Source organism: Schistocerca nitens, chromosome 11 (genome assembly GCF_023898315.1).
Source record: "Schistocerca nitens isolate TAMUIC-IGC-003100 chromosome 11, iqSchNite1.1, whole genome shotgun sequence".
Classification (NCBI taxonomy): domain Eukaryota; kingdom Metazoa; phylum Arthropoda; class Insecta; order Orthoptera; family Acrididae; genus Schistocerca; species Schistocerca nitens.
The window spans coordinates 172,268,156-172,284,610 of NC_064624.1; positions in this window are offsets into that span (position 1 = coordinate 172,268,156).

Genomic DNA, 16,455 nt, shown 5'->3' on the forward strand with positions numbered 1-16,455 from the left:
ATTCCTCCTTCCCCCTCTGAGTCTCTACATCCCTCCTCGGCTGTTTTCCTCCCCCATGCTTCCCTCCCTGGGCCCCCATCAGTGGCCCCCCACCCATCTCCCCGTCCCTACCCCCCTCTAGCACCACCCGTCCCCTCTTTCCTCCCTTCTCCCTTGTCTCCTTACTCCTGGCAGACCCCTTCAGTTTGTTTGTCGTCGGCAGTCTGTGTTGAGTTTGGTGCTGTTTTCCAGTGACGTCAAGAGCTGTGATTTCAATCGTGTGCTGGACTTGTACATAGTGTTGCTGTCTGTGATTGTTCTGCGATACAACACCCGTCACAACTTTTATGCTCTAGCTATACTTCGCCTTGTGTTTTTTTAATTATCACAGTGTGTGGTTTTCTGCGTACACTTCTTTTTTAACGTTTTTATCTTCATTTTATGGTCACCTCCTTTTTGTCTGCTCTCTTCTATAATGTTCCCCCTTTTTATATTTATGTATCGCCATGTTTTCACCTTTATGTTATTTTAAATGTCTTCTACTGTATAATTAATGTCTTTTGGCAGAAGAGCAGCGCCTATGCTGCTGCCAGCCAGACCCAGATGGGGAACTGAAGTGCAACAAAGAAAAAAGTTTCCTTTTGTATATTTAGATAAACTAACTTTTATCTCACTTAATTTTTGAACTCTAATCCTCAACTCCCCCTCCCTGCCTCTGTCCCTTTCATGGTCTGCCTCTTCCCCCCCCCCCCCCCCCCCTTCCCTCCTTTTTTCCCAGCCTCTACCCTCTTTGACTCCATTCTCTCCCCAGAGTGCTTTTGCTTTCTCTGCCTCTGCCTTCCCCCTCCTTCTCTTGACCGCCCTGCCCCCCCCTCCTTTTTATGTGTCCTCTCCCTATATCGTCTCAACCCCTCTTTGCTTTTTCCTCTTTCTCCCCATTTTTTCCCCTCACCTGTCCGTGTCCTTCCCCTCCCCCCTTCCCCCCTTCTGCCATTGGCTGTTGTGTGGCATCTTTTTATCATCTGTTTTTATTCTTTGTTACCTTTTCATTCCGTGTTTTAACTCGTCTGTAGGCCCCCCTCTGGGGGGGGGGGGGAGTCAAAATTCGATTAAAAAAAAAAAAAAGAGAAAAATATATCTCACTAAATTTTTGGAAACACTGTTTAACCACAGGAATAGATCTCAAAGGTTGGATCCCCTAACTTCCAAATCAATTACTGAGCTGCACACAGGTGCAATCGAAATTGGCACTTTTGGAAGGACCCCCTTATGCTGCCATATATCCATTTGTGTGACTATCATCCGTCCGTTCGTCCACCGCCCACCTGCCGTCACTGTTGCTAGCTGTCTCTTTTCAGCTGCCGCCCACTGCCCGCTGCCCAGTGCTCACCGTCGCCAACACCACCCGTTGCCCGCCACCACTGCCTCTCGGTGCCCGCCACCACTGCCTCTCGGTGTCCGCCGCTGCTGCCTCCCGGTGCCTGCCCCCACGACCTCCCACTGCTTGCCGCCGCCGCCTCCTACTGCGTGCCCCCGCCGCCTCCCAGTGCTCGCCACCACTGCTCCCCGTTTTGGTTCTTTTACCACTTTGGCAACTCCTGGCACCAGTGGACAAAGCCTTCCACTGTGGACACCCCTACATCTACACCTCCTCTTCCCCTCCACCCACTGTTACCTCGTGGACTGCCTACTCTGGGCTTCACCCATCTACTCCACCTCTGCTCCTCGCAGTCTCCTCAGCTTCTATCTCCTCCTCATCCTGGTATCCCCATCTATACGTTCCTCCTGCTCCTGCTCCTGGCCCCCTACTGCTGCTATCACTCAATGTGATGACTTCCCCCCCCCCCCCAACCCCATCGGCCCTGTTACAACTGGTACCCCTTCCCAGGCCAGAGTAACCACCCACTGCACCACAGAGCACACCACCTCCACTGCCAGTGCCACCGCCTCACAAGAGGGACCTGGTCCGACCACCATCCCATCCGTCCAGTCCCTCACCTTCCTCCCAGGCGACACCAGGGAAAAACCGCCCAAGCGCCCAATGGCGACCTCATCTCCATCCCTTCCTCCAAAAAACTACCACCCCCCCCACTTCCTGCCGATCCCCCTGTGGACACCACCCCTCCTCCTGTCTCCTCAGCCCCCCCCTTCTCCCCAATATATCGTCGTCCTAGCCAACCCCGAGACTCTGTCCTCATCAAATCCCCCTCTCCCTTTTTCCATGCTGATCTCCTCCCCCACCTTGCCCAGATCCCCTTTGGCCCCCTTGCATCCCTCACCCCTTTTATTATGCCCTCCTCTCCTTGCAAGCCCCAACCATCTTGTAATCTGTCAACACTCTCCACTGTGATCACAAAACTCAGCTGCACGGCCCACCATATCTACAAATCTGTATCTACAACTCCTCTCGCCCTACCTTCCTCATGCATATCTTTACTGAGTCCCCTTGCTCCACAGATCACCTCCACTTTCTTAAACAGTGTCCTAAAATTGCCTCTCCCCCTTTGTGCAAATCTGCAATGAAACCCCACTCCACCTACTCCTCCAAATGCAAACCCAAACCCCGTCCCACCAATCTTGAGCTAACAGTCCCCATTCGCCCCATCGACCAGACCATACACCCCAAGAATTCCCTCCACCCTCCTCCTACAGCTGAAGACATTTGGTTCCTGACCATCATCCTGCAGAACATCCACTCCTTCCAATGCTCCCACAACCTCCAGCAGATTTCCTTTTACAGCCCCTCTGTCTTCCATTTGAATACCTATGCCACCTACTCCGACAATCAGGCCCACTTTACTTTCACACATGTAGACACCATCGTTTGAGCCCCTCTCTCCTCTATCCCCCCCCCCCCCCCCCCCACCCACCCCGAGCACCAGGTTGACGCCATCCATAATGAAACCTGTATCCAACCTCAAAATGTTGCCCGCACCTCTTCAGATCTCCTTCACCACACCGAAAATCCTTTTTCTCTTGCCCGAGGTCAGGTCGCATTTTGCCACCTCAAGCATCTCCCTATCTGGCCACAACCACTCCTCAGTGAACCAACTGAACACCTTCTCCTCAGCATCTTTTTTACCTCCGTCTCCATCACCTGCACCACCATCTATATTCATCCCACAGGTCCTCTCCCCCTACAACTTCACTTCCCATGTTGACCATACCTTCTCGACCTATGTGATTGCCGCCGACATTAACATCCACAAGCGACACCCAGCCGCACTTCAGCTGTGGCATCAGTTCCTTGCTACTCTCCATGGTGATCTTGTTCCTCTTCCACAACAGACCCATCCTGAATGTAACTCCACCCTGGATGTTATCTTTGCTTCCCCCAACCTCCTCGATTGTATCGCTACAGACATCGTTGATCTCATTGGTAGTAACCAACTTCCCGTCCTTCTCACCATTTCCTCTGCCCGTGGCCCCCTGCAACAACCCACCCAGCTGCCCCTCCAAAGTCCATCCGTGACTACCGCTGTGCTGACTGGGATGCCTACCGGAAATCCATTGCCTCACTGGTCAAAAGCCACCCCCTTACCTTTCACCATCCCACTGACATCACCCGTGCCTCTATCTTTCTTCAGAAGACCATCCCTGATGCTGTGGAAGCTCACGTTCCTGCAAAACTCATCCACCCTCACCACCCTATGCTTCCTCCACAGGCTGTCCTTCTTCGTGTATCACACAGGCTCTACCACTCCTTCCTCTGCACCCGTGACTGGAATACACTCATCGGCCACCGGCAATTACAGTGACACATCCAGAACCTCCTTACAGGAAAGACACACCGGGACTGGTGTCACAGGTGTACACGCCTCAACTCTACCATCCCTGTCAACTCCTCCAAGTACTGGTTAGTTTTCCACCACCTTACTGGTCGCCATCCCACCCAGCATTACCCTATTCTCCATGACAATCGCCCCTACCCTGACAATCTCAGTAAGGCTAACCATTTTGCTTCCCAATTAGATGAGGTCTCCATTCCTGATGATCACCATTTTGATTATTCCCTCTTCCCCAATGTCCTTGAATGCACTGATACCTCTGTCCCACCCCTCGCACTTGGTTTCCAGTAATTGGATCAGTTACCCCTCCTAAGACATCAAGACTCCCATTACTAGAAACAACAACACATTTTTCCTCCACTCCAAACACAACACCGGCCCTGGTCACGATGGCGTCACCTACCGCCACCTCAAGGAATCCCTCCATCCTTCCTGGCTGCCCTTGCTGCCCTGTACAGGATCCTCCTTTCCACTGGCTTTTGCACTGACATCTGGAAGACTTCCTGTGTCCTGCTGTTCCCTAAACCCAACAAACCTCCCTCTGATATCTCTTCCTATCGTCCCATTTGCCTCACCTCCATGTGCAGTAAGGTCTTCAAGTCCATCCTCTCCTGTCACCATCATCACTACCTTAACCAGCACCACCTCTTTCCCCTTACCCAATGTCTTCGGGCCCTCCTTCTCAGCTGACAAGCAGCTCCTTAACCATACAAATCTCCTTACCCTCCACCTTAACTCCTGTCGCTCCACTGTCTTTCTTTCCCTCAACCTGCAGGATGCCTCCGACCATGTCTGGCATCTCAGACCCCTCTTCAAGCTCCAGACCTATGCTCTCTCTATCAATTTCATCAGTCTCGTTGCTTCGTTCCCCTCCTGTCATCCCTCCTATGTCACTCTCCATAGTTCCAACCCCCATACTTTGTATCCCACTGCCAGTGTGCCCAAGGCTCCGTCCTTTCCCCTCTCCTCTATCTCCTGTATACTGCCGATATGCCCAAACCTCCCCCGCCTGTTCATTTCCTCCAATTTTCTGATAACACTACCTTCCTAGCCCTTTATCCTACCATTCAACGGTCCCGACGTACCCTCCAAACACACCTTGACCAGTTCACCACTTAGGGCAACCTGTGGTTCCTTCATATTAACTGCTCCAAGACGAGGGCAATCATCATAGGTCGCTCCAACTGCTCCTTCCGTCTCCATGATTTCTACCTAACCATTTACGGTCATCCTATCCAACTCACTCTTACCCTAAAATACCTTGGCCTCACCCTTGACCACTTCACCTGGACATCCCATCTCCTTATGATCCAACACAAAGCCCACAACAGACTCCGCCTCCTGAAACTCCTGTCTGGCCGGACATGGGGACTGCATCCTTCCACCATCCTTTACACCTACAAATCCTTCATCTCCCCTTCCTTTGTTATGGCTGCGTTGCTGGGCTTTCCGCCCTCCCAAATCCTAGAACACCATGCTCTCCACCTCGCCTTCCATCCCCCACATGCACCCTCTACAACTTCATCCTTTTCCCCCACCATCTTTTTTCCTTGAGCACCTCTGCACCCTGTATATTGTCTGCTGACTCCATCCCTCCCACTCCCTGCTGTCCCCCTTCCTCTCCTTCTCCAGCCCATTGCCGTGTCTTTACCGTTGAGTCCCACCCTCTCTCAATCTCCGCACCATCCACCACCTCTCCCAACACTACTTCCAGCTCCTACCCCTCCCAGATGATGAGCTTCACCCTGACATCTACCCCTCCTACCAATTCTAACTCCACCCTCTCCTCCCCTTCCCACCCGAGTGGTTTTCCCCCTCCTGCACCACATCCCTCACCCGTGCTCCCTATTCTGTGTCTCTGCAGTCCCTCCTGCCTCGTCTTCCCTTTTCATCTCCCGCCCCGCCCATCTCCTGCCTCTTGGTGGGTCCCCTGCCCACTTTTTCCTCTTCCTCCCACCCCCAGGCCGCCCACTGCACCTTCCTCCCCTCTTTTTCCCTCCTCTTTGGCCTCAAGTCCCTCAGCTGGTCCCTCACAGTGGTTTTTATTCATCGTGAGTGCTCTGTCGCTTCCAGTGGTTTTTTTTAGTGTCTTGCTCTGTGTGATGTTTATACTGTGGGCGATTTTTAACCTGAGTGTGACTCCAGTGTATTGTAAGTGCGCAATGAATTGCCAGCTGTGTTCTTTTAACTTTATGTTGTCTTTTTAACTGTCCCCCAGTGCATGTACCCATATTAGTGTATATTTTACCTCCCATCATCTCCTTTTACTGTGTTTTTTTATGTCTCCCTTTTTATGTAAGAGTTTCCCTTTTCATATAGTTTTGTAAAGCCATGTGGCCGAAGAGTGGTGGACTGTACTGCTGCCAGCCCTCCACTGCATATGTGGGGCAGGGGTATGAAATCACAATAAAGGAGGAAAAAAACACAGTAATACATTATAGGACAGTGATGTCGTGCTGTACATGTGTATCTTTCAGGAGTAGTAAGAGACTTACTGAGTTTCTATGTGTGGGTATTTTGATTTCTGTAATATTCTTTGTGCGTGTATTTTTAAATTCTCTTGCTACATCTTGGAAAATACACAGAGGGATCAGGGCGCAGACTGGAGTTGCAGACGCATTTGCAGCTGTAATGGAAATGTATTGGATGTGATCGTGACATGAAGGCAGGGAGATGGCAGTGTCAGTCAACCGAGGAAAATTCTCACTCCCTGCATTTGAAGATGTAGCAAGAGAATTTTTAAAAAATAATAAGTACACAGAGAGTACAACAGAATTTAAAATACATACACAGAGATAACACACTTAGTCTCTTGCTATCGCGAGTGATATACACGTACGGCTTGACGTCACCGTCCAATTGTGCATTAAAGTGGTTTAATGGCACGGGTCACAGCATCAGAGTCTTATTGAGATTTCATTCCCCTGCTCCATATGGGCATGGGAAGGCTGGCAGTGGCCCAGTCCGTTGCTAATCAGCCGAGTGATACATTTAACAAAAAGAGGAAAATGAGACACATAAAAGGTGATAAAGGGGGACATGAGGACATACAAAGGGGAGACTCTGCAGGCTAAAATATACCTGTACACGGACACTTTCATTTGGGACAGTTAAAAAAGTCCACATATAGTTAAAAAGCATAAAGGAATATTTGTATAGCATGTAAAAAATACTGAAGTCACATGCACAAGTGAAAAGTTGGCCACAGTATTAAAACACTGATGATGACACTTAAAAGCCACTGCAAGAGTCGGAGCATACACGATGAAGAGTGAAACCTGCCAAGGAGGGACCTGGTGAGAGAGTAGAGGCCTGAGAGGAGGGAAAAGAGGGGTCAGGAAGGGGCGAGGGATGGAGAGGGTGGGAGGAAACCCAACAGAGTCGAGGGCGTACCAAAGGGCAGGAGACGGGCAGGGTGGGAGATGGTGATGGAAGGCAAGTCGTGAGGGAGTGCAGAGATGCAGAAAGGGTGCACTGGAAAGGGACGGGAGTGGAGGAGGTAGGAAAAAACCACTAAGGGAAAGAAGGAGGGAGTCTTGAGGAGGAGAAGGGGAAAGGAGGGTTAGACATCAGGGCAAAGCTCGTCATCCAGGAGGGGTACGAGGTCGAAGTTATCTCGGGAGAGGAGGTGGAGGGTGTCGAGATGGAGAGAGGCTGGGACACCACCGTAAAAGCACAGCAACAGGCTGGGAGTAGAGAGAACAGGAGACTCCAGGGGGTGGGGGTATCGAGTCTGCGGGTGATGTACAGAGTGCGGATGTGTTCGAGGAAAAGGAGAGGATGTGTGAAAGGGATGATGTCGTAGAGGATCCGTGTGGAGGACGGGAGGCGAATATGGAACGCAAGGCAGAGTGCACGGTGTTCCAAGGGTTTGGTGGGATTTATAGAACCTGAGCAGGGTGGAAATTCAGCTGACATTGGCATTGAAAAGGCTGGGACAGATCAAGGGTTGTAGGTGTGAAGGTAGGTGGAAAGATGCAGTCCCATGTATGGCTGGGCAGGAGTTTCAGGAGGCGGAGTCTATTGTGGGCTTTGTGTTGGATTGTGAGGTGACAGGGAATCCAGGTGAGGTGACGGTCGAGGATGAGACCACAGTGTTTCAGAGTAGGGGTGATGTGGGTAGGGTGACCATCAATGGTTACGTAAAAGTCGTGGAGCCACAAAGGGTGGTTGGTACAACCTATGATGATTGCCTGGGTCTCGGAAGGGTTGATGTGAAGGAGCCACTAGTTGCATCAGCAGCTGAACTGCTTGAGGTGGGTTTGAAGGGTACAGTGGGACCGATGAAAATTAGGATCAAGTGCTAGGAAGGTGGTGTCATCAGAAAATAGGAGTAGGTGAACAGGTGGGGGATGTTTGGGCATGTCAGCAGTGTACAGGAGATAGAGGAGAGGGGAAAGGATGGAGCGTTGGGGCACGCCGGTGGTGGGATAAAAACTACAGGAGTTGGTATTGTGCATTGTGACACAGGAGGGGCGACAGGAGAGGAAGAAAGCCATGATATGGACAAAATTGATGGGGAGAGTGTAGGCCTGGAGGTTAAAGAGGAGCACAGCATGTCAGACCTGGTCATAGGCCTTGTGGAGGTCAAGGGAAACAGAAATAGTAGAGTAATGGGAGTTGAGTTCGAGGGAAAGAAGATTGGTAAAATTATGAAGCTAGTCATGCTGAGAAGGATGACCAGAAGTCACACTGGGTAAGGGGAAGGAGGTGGTGCTGGTTAAGGTGGTGATGCATGCCATGGTAGAGGAAGGACTCCGACCTTACTGAACATGGAGGTGAGGCAGATGAGACGAGAGGAAGAGGTGTCAGAGGGGGGTTTGTTGGGCTTACGGAACAGCTGGATGAGGAAGTCTTCCACAGGTCAAGGTAGAAGCTGGTGGAGAGGAGGATGTTATACAGAGTAGCGAGAACAGCCAGGAAGGAGGAGGGGGGATTCCTTGAGATGGCAGGAGGTGACACCGTCATGACCAGGGGCGGTACTTCATTTGGTGCGGAGTATGAGTCTGATGTCATGTGTGGTAGTGGAAGTGTTTATGTCTGAGGGAGTAACTTATCCCAGTACTGGAAACTGTGGGCGAATGACAGGGCCGATGTAATGGATCATTCAAGTATGGTGGGGAGGAAGGAGTAATCAAAGTGAGGGTTGTCGGGAATGGAGAAGACCTCGGAGAGGTGGGAAGCAAAATGGTTGGCTTTACTGAGGCTGTCGAGGAATGGGTGGTCATCGGGAAGAAGGGAATAATGCAGGGTGGATTGGCTACCGGGAAGGCGGTGGATGGTGGACCGGCACCTGGAGGAGTCGAAAGGGAGGGCTGAGCTGAGGCGTGTACATGTCAGGCGCCAGCCCTGGTGTTTCTTTGCTTTTAAGAGGTTACGGATGTCTTGTTGTAATTGTCAGAGGCGGAGGAGTGTACCCTGGACACGGGTGCAGAGGAAGGGTGGTAGAGCCTGTGGGATTCGTAGAGAAGAACGATGGTCTGTGGAGGAAGACTAGTGTGGTGAGGGTGGATAGGTTTGGTAGGAATCTAGGCCTCCATGACATCAGTGATGGTTTCTGGAGGAAGGACAAGGCACAGGTGACATCAGCAGGATGGTGAGAGGTAAGTGGGTGGCTTTTGACCTGTGCGGCAATGGATTCCCAGTAGGCATGGCAGTACTCAGGGACAGACTTCAGAAGTTCAGGGGGCAGAAGGAGGTCAAGGAGTGGAGGAGATGGTGAGAAGAACTGGGAGGTGGCCACTACCAAGGGGGTTGAGGAAATCCACAGAGATACGACCAAGGAAGTTGGGGAAAGCGAGGATGACATCTGGGATCCGAGGTGGAGTTACATTTAGGACAGGTGGGCTGTGGAAGGCCAACAAGGTGACTGTGGTGGGTGGCAAGGAACTGATGCCACTGCTGAAGGGTGGTTGTGGATGTTGAGGTCTGTGACGATTGCATAGATGGAGGAGGTTCAGTTAACATGAAAGATGAAGTCATAAGAGGGAGAGGTGCTGCAGGGCAGACATAGATAGCTGCACAGGTGATGGTCAGGGAGGTAAAAAGACACTGAGGATTAGGTGTTCAGTCGGGTCATTGAGCAGGGGTTGTGGCCGGACAGGGATATGCTCGAGGTGGCCAACAGTGACCCCACTTCATGTGTGGGGAAGGGGATTGTCGGCACAGATCAGAAGATGGGGAGAGGTGAGGACAGCGTGGTGAGGTTGGAGGAGAGTTTCATTAAGGATGAAGGAGTCGACCTGGTCCTGGGGCGGGTATGCCTGAAAGTGTATTTGTTCGTAAGGTGGGAGCGAGTGTTTAGGTATAGGAGTCGATATTGTTGGCGCGCCAGGGGGGGAGGGGGAAGGGAGCAGAGGGAGGAGGATAGAGGCTCGAACGAGAGAGTCTCCAACCTCCCCACCCTTGGCAGGCCCTTCAAATTTGAATGCAATTGCTTTATCGTGCTTCGGTGCTCGCCGTATATGTAACGTAAGTGCAGTGTGTGTTGACTGTCATTGTCCCATACTGTGAACGCAGTTTTTAGTTGTGCTATTCGTGCCAACAGTGGTTGTGGGCTACTTCTTCATCTAGTGCCATTTTAACTGTATGTGGATTTTATGTAAACATGCCTTGTCCAACTACCCCATTTTTGTATATTTTAACTCCAATTGCTTGCCCTTCTCATGTGCACCTTACACTTTTTATCTCTGTATTTTATGTAATCTCTTGACTGAAGAGCACTGAATTGTGCTGCTGCCAACCCATCCCTGCCCCCACAGGGCAGGGGAACGTAATGACAATAAAGGAAAAAAACTGATTGAAATGTGCAGAATAGACCACAGAAGCTCCATCACGTGCAGTACTTTAACTTGAACTAATATGTGATGAAAACTGCCACATAGTGTTGTGAAGTTAAAGTCTTGATGAATAGTCACTCTTGGTCATGAAAAGTTGTTGGAATGATACCAAAAGTGCGACATATGAAGGAACAAAGAAAACAGGTTGTCATGTCTATTTATAGTAAGATATCTAATTCCTGAAATATGCTTTTGTTATTTGTTTACTTGCTTTTCCTGTATTATTATTGGACATGAGGAATTGTAACAAGACATGAAACCCGTAACAGACATGCATATGTAATGCAAATAGTATAAACGATTTTTTAATTTTGCAGTTTTTTATAGCTGTTTTTATACCACAGTAAAAGGTGTCAAGTGCAAATAGTAGCACAACATCCACTTAAAATATTATTCTGCATGACAGTTAATGAAAATGGCGTACCAAGGAATGAATGTTCCCCATGAGGAGATGTTAAGATTTTGAATGAGAATTCAGAATTTATTCACCTTCGAACATTCTACTTGCTATTGGTGTAATTATTCCCACATAAAACTAAAAGACATGAAGTATGAAAAAATTTCATGGTATTTACATCAGTAACACATTTTTATACATAATGTGAAAATTATGTATGTAGGAACCTTTCTACTAGTGATTTATTACAATTTAGTCTAACAGTAGTCAGAAAAGTTAAATCATGTTCGATTGGTTCAGTGAGTAGTATGCCATCACTGAGAAAGTATCACTGTGTATTGCTCTAACATTGTGTGTTGCCATTCCCAGTAGTATTTCTAAAGTTTGTTGTTTCACAATTGAAGATTTTTTTTTAACTTCTAAAGATAAGTGTAATGGTCGGTCTGGCTTTTGCACCTTTACTGAGAACAGTCGTAATGAGATCAGCAAATAGTAATTTTAGAAAGACACAACATACTCAGTTCTGCACATCTAGGGTACTAACACATGGACAAAATAATAAATAGGGCGGAGGCCTAAAAATTCTCAGGTTTCCATAGTGTTGAGAACTTAAATTGGAAAGAACACACTTTGTAACTCCTGAAACAACTTAGTTCAGCCACATTAGCACTTAGAATCATTGCAAATCTTGGGGAGAGACATATTAGTAAGTTGACATATTTTGCATATTTTCCTTCATTAGTGTCATACGGAATAACGTTCTGAGGTACCCCATTTTTAAGAAACAAACTCTTCATTCCTCAAAAATGTTATGCAGCAGCGATGTTTGGTGCACACCCACAACCATCTCGTTGACATATGTTTATGGAGTTGGGTATTCTGACTACTGCTTCACAGTGAATTTATTCCCTGATGAAGTTTCTTGCAAATAATCCACTATGGTTCAGAAGGAAGAATGATGTTCATAATTACAATTCCAGAAACAAAAATGACATTCATTACTCCACATTAACATTGTCTCTGGCACAAAAAGTGGTAGTTATTGACTATTTTCAACTTCTTTTCGGGGATGGTTGTACAGTTTGATTCCCGTACACTTTCACTATTACTATACAGTTTAGTTGAATGGAGAGCTAATCTGAACACTTTGTTTGACCTTGTATCTTGACGAGGCTGTTGAGTTTCCTGTAGAGGCTATTGATGTTTTGTTTAATAAAATGGAGTAGTTGAAATACATATTGATCAGAGTGAGGAATTATGTTTGTCCCTAATGTTTGTGTAGGAGTGTCCTAATTCCTCTTTTTTCACTTTAAATAATTTCTCTGATTCAGTACTATCACCCCAAAAAATAATTCCATCTGTGTGTGTGTGTGTGTGTGTGTGTGTGTTTCATGCTGGCTATGAATCTATTTGCACTGCATTTCTATTTACTACTAATGTGAGATAGTCATCTTTATTTGCATAGTCAGCACACAGAAATGTCTTACTAGTGGACAGTGTTGAGGTCAGGTCATTTATATAAAGTAGATATATGAAAATACCTAAAACCGAATCCTGGGGCACAACATGTTTTATGCCTTGTGTAGACGAGTACACCACAGTTAGGATTCCTGACTGATTAACTTTATTATGTGAATTTACTATGCTTAGCCAGTGACATAACTGGTGAGCAAACCATGGGCAGTTCCCCTTATCCCATACACAAGTCCAACTTCTGCAAGAGTATGTTGTGGCTTACTATCTGAGGTAAGGAGGGCACTTGGAGCTGGGCATTCCTTGTCAACAAGATGTAGAGTTCTACCAAGGAATTCGTGTGCAGCATCAGCGGTGGTTTTATTCTCTTACATCTTCCACAGCATCTGTGGAGAGGTAACCTGGGTAGTTCACATAGTTTAGTGGAATGATGCGAGAGGGCAGTAGCTACCAGAATTGGCGAGCAGCCAGCCTCACATAGTACAGACTGTTACCAACAGAGGGCAGGCACGAGCCGCAGTGCGGACTCCTCACTGCCTACCGTGAGTTCCTGCTCGCGTAGCCCTCCACAGCACAGCACGGAGCCACCAACAGAGTGAGGACGATGCAGACTTCCTTCTTTCTCTCTCGTTCTTTCTTTCTTTTCTGACAATTGCCCTTATTGTGTTCCCTTTGTCAGTGCAAGTCTTACATGAGAAAGAATTCTGTTCTTTCCATTAAGAAACACATAAAATACTGGTACAACAAACAAACAAAATCAAGTATGTCTCAGTACCCAACCACACACAATTTTTTATTCCATTTAGATCCCAGCATTTTAATTTTTTAACCGTACCAAAACTATATGCAGATACTTTTGCCCTCTCTCCCCATATCCGGAAAAAAATAAAGTGAAAGTCTGGGCATGTGAGGCAAAGAAAGAAAGAAAGTCAGAGACAGTAGTCCAGGAGAGCAAAGTCTTCTTGGATCCAGTTTGTTCATATGCCTACTTGGTGCTCACAGTCATGTATATCAGTTTTATCCGTCGTTAATAGCTATCATTATGCATAATAATCTGCTGACCATAAGAAATAATGACCTTTTTTAACAAACTTACATGTCTCTCACTTGACACAACTCTGAGAGGTGGGGCACATTTATCTTCAGAGTCAGTGTAAATAATTATCGATAATTAATTGAAACCTTCAGCTGCTGACAGGTGTTGTTGATAGTCCTCGATGGGGACAGCTGAAAATGTGTGCCCCGGCTGGGACTAGAACCCGGGATCTCCTTCTTACATGGCAGACGTTCTATCCATCTGACCCACCGAGGACACAGATGAATAATGCGATTGAAGGGACTTATCCCTTGCATGCTTCCCATGAGACCCACATTCCCAACTGTCCACAATTCTACATATGTAATGTCTGCCATGTAAGCAAGAGATCCCGGGTTCTAGTCCCAGTCAGGGCACACATTTTCAGCTGTCCCCATCAAGGAATATCAACAACACCTGTCGGTAGCTGAGGGTTTCAATTAATTATCATTTATTCTAGAGAAGCTGCACGGTCATCAATGGTATCTGTTCTCTCGAGAACAGTTAATATCTTAACACATATAAATAATTATCACTGACATATTTTACACAAACATAAATTCGGCTCAGTCATTCGGCCTTAGGCCTAGCCTGAATGGTCAACTGTCTACGGGCAATACAAGGAGTGTTCTATAATTGTGGGACGTGTGATCAGCTTGTCATGAATCACTCTTGCCATTATTGCCAGTAGTTGAATCCTGATATTGCTGCTACTTCTTTCTTTGACTGGTTCATCATTTGGCCTCACGAGGGATGACAGTATTCCATTCCAGACCTCCCTGTCTCAGAAAATGCAAGAAAATACCGGGACTCGTACCCAGGTCCTTTTCTGCTGAAGGCAGTAATGCTAACTGTTTGGCAATACATTTACACTATTAAACATAAGGCTGCTGCATTGTAGGTGACAGAGGTAATAAGCAAAGGTGGGGACAAGAGGAAAACCTATGCAGACAAGGGGACACGAACACATTTCGTCCCACAATATGAAATATTCCCCACCCTTTGTGGACAAAACTGACACCACGTCAACAGTACATCAGTAAGTACCTGCAACAATCGCATACAAATTGCTCTTTACTTCCTCACAAAGTATTCCTTTAATAAGAAGTGTCATATGTTTCAACTACTCAATAATTATTAATTTTTAAGCAACAAATTTTTCAGGCTATACCTTTTTTTCTTTGTTTCATTGCCCCTCATTGCATATGGATGGGGTTGGGCTGTCAGTGGTACAATCAACCTGCACCTCAACCAGTTGACAATAAAATTTAAATAAGATGATGTAATAATTAACAATAACATGAGATATTTGGAATGAGTTTCAAACTTTTTAAAGGCGAAAATGAAATGGAAGTACTTGTATATAAGAGACATGGCTTCCTTTGCTTTTAGTTAAAAACAGTTGCAGTAAAAGGTAAAAATCAGAAACACAGTAAGATTACAATTAAAACATTTTTTAAAAACCCTGACACACAAAACAGATGTTAAAAAGCACCAATTCACAGTCACTAAAGCTGGAAGGACCTGCTCTGGGTATGTTAGCCTGCTGGTGAAGGGGAATGGTTGGTTGTTGAGGAGGGTAGAATACAGATGGTGTACAAATAGAGGACTGGTGCAGATGTATCGAGAGGTGGGGTTGGATGTTGAGATACAAGATTGTTTGGAGTAGAGGAGGTTCTACTGAGGCTAAAATTTGATGAGGTAAAGGGGCTTGGTGAGGATGGGTGGAAGGGGAAAAAAGGGGGCAGGGAAAGTATGAGAAAGGGATGATGTGGAATTGAACCGTAAAATTACTACTGGTTCACCAAAGGTTATTAATCTTAATAAATACACAAAATGTAGAGTGGAAGTAGGTGCCTAGGAATAACTGGTGAAATTACACACAATATTGAGTAATACTTTTTATTCAAAAGTGGTGCAAGACTTTACGATATTTAAAAGAAAACCAACAATCATTTAACATATAAGTCACAATTTATGATAGGAAAGAACTTTTAAATTATTATAAAAAATGTCACACCAGTAAAAGGCAAGTACAGGCAAGCAATTTAACATATACAAAGTGACGCTGTATAATATTTCAAGCTCAGCTAAATTACAGGTGAACCACCCCCCCCCCCCCCCCCAAAAAAAATAAGTATACTGAATTCAATTAAACTTCATACAGTCTGTTAACAGTCAATACTCAACTTCTGGTGCGTTACGACTCCCAGGACTGAACCAACGCAGCACCTCCAAATGCTCTGCCGAGCCGCGCACAGTAGCTGTTTCAATGGATGCAGGAAGCCGCACCAATTTTCAGAACCTCATCGCCGGTCGACAGCAAACGGCCGAACTGCAGATTAGGCCCCTCGCGGACCCACGCTCAGGAAGATTCCTTACGTGATGAACAGTTAATGCTGCACCACAAAGCCGCTCCTCGTGTCGCTTACGCTGATCCCGCAGTCTGCGTGCTGTCCCTCTATCACCGGCAGAGAAGTCTCTTCTCGATGCCCCGACTGGCAACTCCCTACAAGAGCCCATACAGCCACTTCTTAAACCCACACAAACAGCTCACTTTTCCCCTTTCCCGCTAGAGGGAGACAATGAAGCCTTCAATTGCGACAAAGGCACCAGCACCAGAAAACAGAGGACGACTGCTTCACGCTACGCAATGCGGCGCAGTTTTCAATGCTAACTTTACTATGACTCAGGAATGGGTAGGGTGGGTTTAAAATTGGTAGGAGGGGAAACTATGTGGACACAGTCCATGATTTGCGAGGGAAAGACAGTTGAAGTTGCTTTGGAGAAGAATGAGGAGAGTGTGTAGGGTAGGGTTGGGTTGGCGCGAAGTATCGGTAGAGGTGCATCACAGCACACTATGGTTGGAAAGTGTATGGGAAACTATAGTATTATTTGAGTAAA